General features: G+C 46.1%; 1 protein-coding gene across 6 annotated transcripts in view; it reads left to right on the forward strand.

Annotated features, from left to right (window-relative positions):
- Positions 1-12256, forward strand: part of LOC124615781 (protein rolling stone-like) — a 168441-nt gene that overhangs the window by 65103 nt on the left and 91082 nt on the right. Inside the window, exon 1 of one of the 6 annotated variants that reach the window (XM_047143893.1) lies at positions 2302-2580. The exons of the other annotated variants lie outside the window; for them this stretch is intronic. The gene's annotated coding sequence lies outside the window, so the exon portion shown is untranslated. Of the gene's footprint in view, positions 1-2301; positions 2581-12256 lie in introns of those variants that run through there. 6 annotated transcript variants of the gene reach the window in all.

A 12256-nucleotide genomic window follows, 5' to 3' on the forward strand; every position in this document is an offset into this window, starting at 1 on the left:
AGTATTGCTTTCAAAGTCGCTACTTTCATTTGAGTTTTCTCAGGTGTCCACAACTTAGTCAAAGAAAAGACAACTCGACTGTTGCATTTGTACCGGGAAAACACTACACAAAGTCTACAGTCTTAGAAATATTTTAATAATATGTACGACGAGGTGACAAAAGTCAGCGTATATCTCCCAAAATCGTGTCGGACCTCCTATTGCCCAGAGTAGTGCAGCAGCTCGACGTGACATAGACTGAACAAGTCGTTGGAAGACCCCTGCAGAAGTACTGAGCCACGCTGCTCCTATAGCCGTCCATAACTGCGAAAGTGTTGTCGGTGCAGGATGTCGTGCACGAAGTGACCTCTCTATTATGACCCATAAATGTCCGGCTGGATTCATCTCGGGTGATCTGGGTGGCCATATCATTTGCTCAAATTGTGCAGAAAGCTTTTTGAACCAGTCGTGAACAAATGTGGCCTGGCGACGTGGCGCATTGTCATCCATGAAAATTCAGTAGTTGTTTAGGAACATCAAGTCCATGGATGGCTGCAAAGGTGGCCGAAACATAACCAGTTGCAGTCAGTTATCGGTTCAGTTGGACCATCTGTATATGTGCAAATCGCTGTCCCTTGACTTTTTCCACCTCGGTATATGTTTGGGTGTGGAGTGCATTTGTATCCAACGCATATCTGTGGCAGTTTTTCCTGTGCTCGATTTTTCTGTTTCCTGAGATGTGACAAACTGCAGCATGGTAACACACTCTTGCAACAAGTCGTCATCATCAATTTTGAATTTCAGAAACGTTTGTAAGAGATTGGTAGCACTTTTGTAGTTCATCCCATGTAGATAGATGGTTAAAAGAACCCGTCCGTAGTCTAAAAAGGTATTAAAATGATCTGTCCATTGTCCAATGGACAGCCAAAGAAACTGGAACACCTGCCTAATAGAGTGTAACGAGTAGGCAGAAGTGCCGCGAGACAACGTGGCATAGACTCGACTAATGTCTGAAGTAGTGCTGGAGGGAACTAACACCATGAATCCTGCAGGACTGTCCATGAATCTGTAAGAGTACGAGGGGAAGGAGACTGAATAGCATGTTGTATGGACATGAATGGATACAGGTGATCAGACAGGATGCTTACGTGCGTGTCACCTGTCAGAATCGTATCTAGACGTATCAGGGGACCCATATCACTCCAACTGCACACGCCTCACACCATTACAGAGCCTCCACCAGCTTGAACAACTCCCTGCTGACATGCAGGGTCTATGGTTTCGTGAGGTTGTCTCCATACCCGTACACGTCCATACGCTCGATACAATTTGAAACTAGACTCGTCCGACCAGGCAACATGTTTCCAGTCATAAACAGCCCAGTGTCGGTGTAGACTGGCCCAGGCGAGGCGTAAAGCTTTGTGTTGTGCAGTCGCCAAGGGTACGCGAGTGGGCCATCGGCTCCGAAAGCCCATATAGATGATGTTTCGTTGAATGGTTCGCACGCTGACTCTTGTTGATGGCCCAGCATTGCAATCTGCAGCGATTTGTCACGTTCAACGAATCTCTTTAGTCGTCGTTTCTCCCATTCGTGTCGGATTTTTTTCCGGCCTCAGCGATGTCAGAGATTTGATCTTTTACCGGATTCCTGATAATCACGGTACACTCGTGATATGGTCCTATGGGAAAATCCCCATTTCATAGCTACGCCGGAGATGCTGTGTCTCATCGCTCGTTCGCTGACAATAACATCACGTTCAAATTCATTTAAATCTTGATAACCTACCATTGTAGCAGCAGTAACCGATCTAACAACTGCACCAGACACTTTTTGTCTTGTATAGGCGTTGCCGACCGCAGCGCCGTCTTCTGCCTGTCTACGTATCTCTGTATTTGAATACGCATGCCTATACCAGTTTCTTTGGCGCTTCAGTGTATATTGATGATGAAATACAGTATAGATACTTTTCCAATGCTAGAAATGTAAGTAGTTATATATTCAAACCGTGCATGACTGAAAACTTGATTTGATATCGAAAAACCGAAACATTTGCGCTTTTAGACAGAATCCGCTGGCGACAGCGGGACTGGACTCGAATATCCGGACTGGCCCGGCAAAATCGGGTCACTTTAATGAAGGGTAACCGCTGAAAATGTCCATCAGGACAGACAATTCCTTCCGAAAGTGAGTCCAGTACTTTACTCACTGCGCCACTTCGATTCACAGGACAGTATGGAACGATAGGCTGTGCCAGGAAGAGCAAGCTCGACCACAGACACAGATACGGATGCGATGGACCACGTGCGTGTCACGTGCGGGCACAGCTGGCTCCTGGAAAGCGGCGGTGTCGTCGGCGGCCTCGCAGGCAGGAGAAAACATAAGCCGCCAGTTGCGCAACCAGCCGGTTTTCCTGCTCTGCCCGAGTCCTGTGTTTCCTCAATCGAGAGGCCGGCATCCCGTCAGTGGCGTGGCCGACAAGAAACTGGAGGCTCCAGTAACATACTCTCGATGCGCGCTAAGCACGTACACAGTGCGGGCGCTATATTCGACTGAAGTGCTCAACTCCGAGAAAAGCGACGTCTCATCTTCTCTCATCCACGGTTCGTATTGATTCAGTTTTTCGCTTTGCCTATCTCGTGGTCGTGCGGTAGCGTTCTCGCTTCCCACGCCCGGGTTACCGGGTTCGATTCCCGGCGGGGTCAGGGATTTTCTCTGCCTCGTGATGGCTGGGTGTTGTGTGCTGTCCTTAGGTTAGTTAGGTTTAAGTAGTTCTAAGTTCTAGGGGACTGATGACCATAGATGTTTAGTCCCATAGTGCTCAGAGCCATTTGAACCATCTCTTTGCCTTGTTGTAGTTTAATCTGCATCTTTCTGCACCACTTACAGCTGCGTTTTGTTATGTAATATATCAGATTGTTAAGGGGGAAAGTCTACAATCGGAGGTCCTTTCAGAAACGGGTGTGACAAATACTAATGTCTTCTCAGGAACTCAAGAATCGTTTAGATGCTCATTTCCAAAACTGTAGATGAAGTACAGGGGGTTTAAAAAAAAGTGGCACATTTTCCTACATGAGGTAGCATTCGTCAAAACTAGAAGTAAAGTTCCGATAATTATGGGTCCAGTAAGCAGTACCTGTTGTGATACATTCACCTGCCTGTTACATTGAAGTAGACACTACAGGCATTACTGCAACGGGATACCACGCATCCCGACTCACCGTTCAATCATTTTCCGCTATGAATCAAACACTCTTCCAAATACACCTTGTAACGTTCTTCGTAAAAGTATTGAGTTTTTATTTGCCAATGAATATGAAATGCGTAATGTTCGTCTCATGCGAATTTACTGTGAGGTGTGTTGTTGAGCAAATGACTTAATCTGCAAAACCAATACGCAATTTTCATAATGAAATCAATCCCTCTGAAATTTACCTAGTCTCGTCAGCACAGAGTTCCATGGCCGCAATAAACTGATAAAAATTCTCTATTCAGATAAACAATGAAATAAATTTTCCTAAGCTCTAAAGCTGCAACGGATGTAATCTTGGTATCCTGATCTTTCCACAGTATGCATAGAAAATATTCAATCTTGGCATAGCGAAGTGCAATGACGGCCGTAAAATAGCTTCATACAAATAATATCAGTAGATTGGTTGATAAACGAATAACCTTGCAAATGTTCAGTGAAAATATTGGATATTAGCTCAGCGCAGTGCAATATAGCCCGCATTAAAGCTGTTACAAACATTAATATTTTTCTAATCTAGCACATTAATATTTTTCTGACTCTGATTTAAAAATGATTTCTTTAAAAAAATTGTTCATTGGTTTCAAATAAACACGAAATGGAAGATGATAAGGTACTGATAAGGGGATATCCTAAGACCAAATGCTTCAGTTTGAAAATTGTATTTAAAATATAGTTTCTCCTTCTTAAAGCTGATACGAAACATTTTACATTAACTTCAAAGTCAGTCAACTTCTCAACTGTTCTACAATTCTCACTTACTGTCGTAATTAAAAACACTTGGATTGTTACATGACAAAAAGTCTGGCATCGTTTGACGAAATAGATTCCAAAATTTAACTTCTCTGTATGAGGATTACAAAACACACAAAATATTACAAATCGGGTATACCTTTACATTAAATCTGATGAAAAATACTTGGTTCCTACATCAAATGTCAATACTGTAAAAATCAGCGAAATCCAAATTGCGTTACTGCATACTTAAAACTAGATACACAAAATTTCAGATTTGTTCTAGTTGCTTTACTTTTGAGTTACAGTACCAATTATTGCCCTTCTCTAATTGCCGTGGACTCTGGTCAATATTGTTAACGATCAGTATCCCTTCAACTATTCATAATCTTATAGCCTTACAAATTAATAATACACTTTACACTTTTATAGAAATAACTACGACCTAACATTTATTGGCTCTGTGTGAGCATAAACGGTATCATTCATCCATAGACCAACTACTAAATTATGTATATGAAGATGATAACAGTTCTCGAAAGAACAGATACCATTGATGACCGTGCAGCTTCTCTAGAATAAATGATAATCAATTGAAACCCTCAGCCGCCGTCAGGTGTTGTTGATATACCTCGATGGGGACAGCCGAAAATATGTGCCCCGACCGGGACTCGAACCCTCGATCTCTTTCTTACATGGCAGACGCTCTATCCATATTTTTTTTAATTTTTTTTTTGTTTTTTCTTTTTTTTACTTTTTTTCTTTTTTACCCCTTTTTTTTCTTTTTTTTCTTTTTTTTTTAATGGAACTAAAAAAAACAAGTGCCACCGCCACTTTTCATCCTATAACAAAAAAAAAAAAAAATCTAGGCCACTTCAGGCGTTGGCTCCTGACTAAACCTACCCCAGAGAGCTGCCTATATACCAGGGGAAATATGGGAAATCAAGGTTAGGGCTATCCTGAAAAACAAAACATAATCTTCCTTTTTCTGAATTTTATTTTAATTTTTTTTTTGTTTTATATTTATTTATTTTTTTTTTTTATTTTTTTTTTTTTTTTTTTTTTTTTTGTGTAATTGATCAGAGGCCTTCTGCGCCCCGCTGGTAATATGTTGAGTCACGTCTTCTCGAAATTGATGTGTTCCGTTCAATTGTTCAGAAATGTTCATTGGTTCAAAACAGGAAACCTTCTTCTCTCTTGGCTTAACACATTCCAGCTGCGAGGCGGCTCGTGGAAAGCACTCCCAAGGAAGTTCGAGAAAAATTGTCTGTATTTTGGGTGACGGACAACGACATAATGACGGTCATTGAGGTATGTCCAAAAATCGAGTGCAGAGTCTACAGTTTGTCCAAATAAGTAGTGAATGGCATGTCCGCGAATCCAATTCACAGCATTGGTCTTTGTCCGAGGAAAATAGTCACGTTCCGGAAATAATAATGAAAGGGGAGGAATCCGATCCGGAATGTTCCGCGTTAGAAAAGCCACAATACGTCGAACCAAGTGCCAAACCTCCGCCGCCGGTCCGCAAACAAACCGATGTTCATCATTGTCTGGCACTCCACACGTGGAGCATAGAGGTGATTGGGCGAGGTGGATACGATGAAGGCGAAATTGGTTGATTTGCTTACCATTGACAGTTATGTACCAGACAGATTGAACATTCGTGTCAAGGTAACAGGCGAACACCGCGCGCCATACATGACGCCAGTCAACCTGGGGGAACTTTTGTTCAATCGGGTTAGGTGGACGACCTAATTGGAGGACATTGTATACTGCCTTTGTCTTGAGCAAAAGCTGTCTTGGTAAGGTGAGGCGTAGATAACTGAGTTCCAGAAAGAAGTACCGCATATAATGGAACTGGGCCGGAACATCCGAGATTATCACTGGGGCTGACAGTGAGACCGGCGAGTATGCCGACATGAGGAGACCAGTGAGGCTCGTTGGGCAACGTGTCCATACCGCCATCTGGGAGCTGACAAATAGGGCGCGAGCTCTATCCGGCACGTGAAACAGACCTATCCCACCTCGTTCACGGGGAAGAGTAAGGGTCGCATAGCTAATTTTGAACAACATCCCAGAGCTGACGAAAGATGCCATCGCTGCCAACATGCGTCGTGCCACAGTAAGCGGGAAAGGTAGAACTTGCGCTACATGGGGAACTCGGGATGCGATATATGTATTGACATATCGAGCTCGTTGGAGAATATCTAGGGATTGAAGGCGATGGTCCATAAGACCTGCTCTGATCATTAAAAGGAGGCGTCGGCAGTTGATGGTGGCTGAACGCCGGAGATCAGATGAAAAATCTATTCCCAAACAACGAATGGTATCAACGGTGGTGAGAGGTGTAACGCACTCCACGGGAAGTCCCGTGCCAATGAACATAACTTGTGACTTACGTACGTTTAAAGAGCTACCCGACGCCTCACCATAAGTCGCTACCCACGTCAAAACAGCACGAACTTCGTCGGCATTACGCAAACAGATGACGACATCGTCAGCATAGGCCGTGCAACAGAATCGGTAGCGATCTATGGACAACCCTACCAAACGTTGTCTTAGTCCACATAGCAAGGATTCCAAGGAAAAGGCGTACAAAATTGCTGATAGAGGGCAACCTTGACGTACGGATCGACCTATTATCATCGGTGGAGTGAGTCTGCCATTGTACAGAATCCTGGATGAGGCACCCCGCAGAAGGCGCATCACTACCGTGATAACGGCGACCGGGAACCCATATGGTGGAGAACGGCCGTAAGGAACGAATGGTCAACCCTATCAAAAGCTTGACTGAAGTCCAAAGACGCAAGTGCCCCAGAGAGGCGTTGTGCCTGGGTAACGGCGATCATATCCCTGTAGCGGCATAAAGCCGTGCGAATATTGTTGTCGCCTCCCAAAGATGCTTGGTCTGGCGACACAACATAGCGGGCAACGTTTTTAAGTCGTGCTGCCAAAAGGCGAGTGAAGATTTTCATATCACTGTTAAGGAGGGTGAGGGGCCGATAATCACTGATATTGTTGCCACCGTGCGGTTTATGTACAGGAATAATAATTCCTTCCATGAAAGCGTCCGGCACAGGTACTTCCGGAGACATCAGTTCCCGACAGATGGAGGTGAAGGTGGACTCTAACAAATCACGGAAGGTGCGATAAAATTCGAGGGGAAGACCGTCGGGGCCCGGGGAGCGATTGATGGTTCCTGCCCGGATCGCATCGCGGACTTCCTCATCAGTCACCTCCGACATCAAGTCAATCGCCGCATCTCCTGGGATACCACCGAAGTTGAGCTGTGAGACTTCCTCGATCAACTCTGGGGAATGCGGAACTGCGGCGTAGAGCTGCCGGTAGTGGGCGTGAAGCACATTCCCTATGGCAGATTGGGTTACGTAGCGACGCCCTTCTTGATCCGTTAGGACGTGAATCAATTTTCGGCGTCGATTTTGTCGTTCTTGGATGATCTGGTACATCGACGGATGTTCATGAGGCATGCGATCAGCAGTACGAGATCGTACTATCGCCCCTTCCAAATGCCGTCGCATGAGATTGGAGATTTGGGCCTTAGCTTGGTTCATCCTTGTATGGCGCTCAGGGGAGGCTGGCATCGTGGAGCATTCTCGTAGGATCCTGTAGTAAAAGTCCATAGTGCTCTTCCTCCAGGCGACAACATCTTTGCCATACCGGATTAAAGTTTTTCGAAGAGCAGGTTTTGCACACTGGATCCACCAGGATATGGTAGACGGATACGTGTGTCGGCGTCTATTACATGTGATCCAAGTGTCTTCTATTAGAAGTCGACAGTCAGGTGAATTAAGAAGTGCCGTGTTCAGTTTCCATAAACCACGTCCGTGCCATACTGCCTGTCTTGTGAGAACAACATCACAGAAGTAAGCCTCATGGTCTGAGAAAGCAACAGGCCAGATTTCAGCCTGTCGGGTGTGTTGAATTAGGGATCGCGAGATGTAGATGCGATCCAGTCGGCTAGAGGAGTGCGCAGTGTGGTACGTAAAGCCCAAAAGATCACCGTGAACATGTCTCCACGTATCGACAAATTGTAGCCGCGTGACGACTGTTTCCAGAGCTGCGCATGGTGAGTGACGCGGCAATTGATCCTGAGGGCGCTGGGTGCAGTTGAAGTCTCCACCCATGATCCAGTCATCGTGTGGTCCCATAAAAAGGGGTGTGACTTTATTCGCGAAGAAGGCATTGCGTTCACGACGGTAGCTGGAGCCCGACGGCGCATAAATATTGATGATGCGTACACCAAAGAGAGTAAGGGCCATACCTCTGCCGCTGGGGAGGTATAGGACATCTTCGGCAGGAAGACCTTCGCGTAAGATGATGGCAACACCACTACCGGTGTCCGAAGCGGGAGAAAGATGCACCGTGAAGCCATGTGGTGGTGAAAAATCGGCGACATGCACTTCCTGAAAAAGCGCAATATCTATGTCCGCATCATAAATCATATCGCGGAGCAGCGCTAGTTTGTGGGGCTCACGAATGGTCGCGAGGTTAATCGTTGCGACACGATAATGCTGGTGTTGGAGTCCCACAGGCACAGGCGGGACTTCTTCTTCAGGAGCGAGAGGTCGTCGATCTTGCCGGTCCGCTGAAGAGGCTGCTATTGTGGAGAGTTTGCGGGCGCGGGCGCAACCGATGGGGGTGCCCCATCATCAGCAGCATCCGCCCCAGTCCCTTCGATCTCCACGTCGTCCGCCCAGGAGACTGATGCTGCGGTAGGGTATCGGCTGTGCACGTCATCCACGTGGAGAGGAGACGTAGTGTTCGTCTCTTCGGATAGGCTCTCTTCAACGTCGACCTGTGGGGGCGACGGCGTCAGTAAGGAGGGGTGTTCGTTGCCAGTGGTCGCCTGTAGCGGGTCTTTCGCATCAGCCTTTCGGTCATCAAAGATCGGTTTGTCGTCCATCTTCGGGTCTGCATCCCCGGTATCCATCCGTAGAATGGATTCATCAGGGGGTGTACGGCTACGTTTCTTCCTCTTTCGTGTCGACCCTTGTTTTCGAACAAGTCGTTCAGAGTCCGATTGCGGGTGGCTTTCGTCTGACTCCGGACCAGTCTGAAGGAAAGCAGAAGTAGGTACCACTCCCGGACCAACGTCCATCTCAGTAGCATTTTCAGTCACAGTGCTGCGATGATTCGGCAGATTAGGATCTGGCGTCTGGGACACCTCAGAAGGAATCTCAGGAGCGGTTGCATCTACCTGATCAGACGACGTCAACGGAGCAGGAAGACTCTGTGTAGACGTGCTACCTTCCTGGGCAACCTTGGCGTATGTGACAGGGATCTGAGTCATCACCGCTGGGGACGCTTCCTCGCCGACCGGCGTCTGGATCAGGCGGCGTCGCATGCAGGCGGATCTGACGTGGCCTTCTTGTCCACAACCCGCACATGTTCGGGGTTGGCCGTCGTACATGACAATGGCTCGCACCCCGCCAATGGTCAGGTATGATGGAATATGTTTTTTCAGTTCAATTTTGACCTGACGCACACCATTAAGGACATGGTAGGTCGTGAAGGTTTGCCATTTTTCCTCTACGTAACCGATGACGTTACCGTATGGTTGTAACGCAGAGACAACTTCGTCCTTCGGCACTTCAAAAGGTAGTTCAAACACCCTAATCGTGCGTTGACCGTACTCTGCGAGTTCAAGTGTTACGGCTCCGACGTGACCATCAGAGTATTTGAACTTAAGTCCATTGGCATGGCGGCGAATAACATCTTCACACACCTCGGTGTTTGTCATTTTAATATGAACGACACTACTCGTGATCGAAAAATGGATTCCGATAACGTGGTTAGGATCTAAACGAACTTCTTCAGTATGAACGTTTCAGCTTCATGTGCACGAGGTCGCGCATGTTCAGCTGGGAAGGAAACTTTAAGGGTCGCACGGCGGTAAGCGCTCGACATGTTGTTCACGGTGGACGGACGCAAGCCTGAAAGCTACGACGCGGATGTAAACAACGCCTGCAGCGGAGCACTGGCCGGCGCGCGGGGCCGTCCGCACGCTGCCGCGGCTGAGAGCCGACTGACCACTAGATCCATATGAGCCACCGTGGACATAGATTAATAGCGTGACTTCGGGTACTTATACCTTGCACGCTTCCCACGAGACCCACATTCTCAACTGTCCACAATCTACATACGTAAAGTACCTAATAGATATTTCCCCATCCGCTCATTACTCGCACACTCTAAGGTGACGATTCCCGTACGAGTTCGAGCAACCTGTGCGCATTCGCACAGACAAAAGTCAATGTCTGGGTAGCCTTTAACTATGTATATGAAGATGGAATGTAGTCGAATTAAGTCGGGTGATTCTGAGGGAGTTAGATTAGGAAATGAGACACTTAAAGTAGTAAAGGAGTTTTGCTATTTGGGGAGCAAAATAACTGATGGTGGTCGGAGTAGAGAGGATATAAAATGTAGACTGGCAATGGGAAGGAAAGCGTTTCTGAAGAAGAGAAATTTGTTAACATCAAGTATAGATTTAAGTGTCAGGAAGTCGTTTCTGAAAGTATTTGTATGGAGTGTAGCGATGTATGGAAGTGAAACGTGGACGATAAATAGTTTGGACAAGAAGAGAATAGAAGCTTTCGAAATGTGGTGTTACAGAAGAATGCTGAAGATTAGATGGGTAGATCACATAACTAATGAGGAGGTATTGAATAGAATTGGGGAGAAGAGGAGTTTGTGGCACAACTTGACAAGAAGAAGGGACCGGTTGGTAGGACATGTTCTGAGGCATCAAGGGATCACAAATTTAGGATTGGAGGGCAGCGTAGAGGGTAAAAATTGCAGAGGGAGACCAAGAGATGAATACACTAAGCAGATTCAGAAGGATGTAGGCTGCAGTAGGTACTGGGAGATGAAGAAGCTTGCACAGGATAGAGTAGTATGGAGAGCTGCATCAAACCAGTCTCAGGACTGAAGACAACAACAACAACAACAATGAAGATAGTAACTGTTCTCGAAAGAACAGATACTATTGATGATCGTGCAGCTTCTCCTGAATAAATGATAAATAATTGAAACCATCAGCTGCCGACAGGTGTTGTTAATATGTCTCGATGGGGATAGCCGAAAATTTGTGCCCCGACCGGGCTTCGACCACGGGATCTCCTGCTTACATGCAATGGATAAGTCCCTGCAGGCGCGCTATTCATCTGTGTGCTCTGTGGACTCAGATGGATAGAGCGTCTGCCATGTAAGCAGGAGATCCTGGGTTCGAGTCCCGGTCGGGGCACACATTTTCAGCTGTCCCCATCGAGGTATATCAACAACACCAGTCTGCAGCTGACGGTTTCAAATAATTACCACTTAACAACTAAATTGTTCCAGTTAGCCACTAGTTCCAAGTCTTACATCCTACCTACGACAGCAACTGCTACTGCACTCCGCGCGCACCTACTTACAATCGATTCTGCCATTCAGGCAACATCTTTGGTACAGTCGTGTCAAAAATACAATCTCTTCTATGGAAGAATTGTCCCACGATCCGTATAAATCGCGTATAAAACACAGAGGTTGCTTTTCTGAAAGGCTAACATTGTCCAATAGCGCTAGTAATTAATCACAGAGTACTCGATGATACACAGCACCTGTTAATTTGTTTGATAAATTCCGTGTGTCGCTCAGAAGTGAAACGGCCTATATCTCAACAAGCATTGGTTTCTGGACTTATGGAACTTTTCTTCTTCTTTTTATCAATACCACCTCCTTTAGGAGTATGGGACACTTTCTTTTAAACATCTTGTAAAGACGAGAAGAAGCAGGACCACTAAACGAGGCAGCTCAGTGTTTTTCCAATCGACTTTAAATATCGTGCTAAGGCTGTTCAATAAAAATGATCATAATTTTTTATGATCATAAGTGCTCGCACTAAAATTTAATCTAATGATATTCTGTTAGCTTCATGTGCAACAAACACGCCGTAGTAGTTTGATTGTTGGGACTCGTGGTTCCCGCCTGTGAGAGGCAGGCAATGTCAGACATGTTCAGTAACGCCTACCGCTGCCATCTAGGTAACACGCGAGGAACAATATGAGGCTTTGAAATTCTGCTTTCGTCTCAACAAATCTTCAGCTGAGGCCTATACATTGTTACAGGAGGCCTGGATAGTCTGTTCTTCCCTGCACCACAGCTAGAACGTGGTTTAAAATGTTTAAAGAAGGGAGACAATTAATTTCAAAGGATGGGGGACCCGGTGCTCCATTTACTGCTCTTACGGAATAAAACATTTACACTGCTGCTGTCAGTGTGAGGGAGGATCGACG

Source organism: Schistocerca americana, chromosome 5, assembly GCF_021461395.2.
Source record: "Schistocerca americana isolate TAMUIC-IGC-003095 chromosome 5, iqSchAmer2.1, whole genome shotgun sequence".
Lineage (NCBI taxonomy): Eukaryota > Metazoa > Arthropoda > Insecta > Orthoptera > Acrididae > Schistocerca > Schistocerca americana.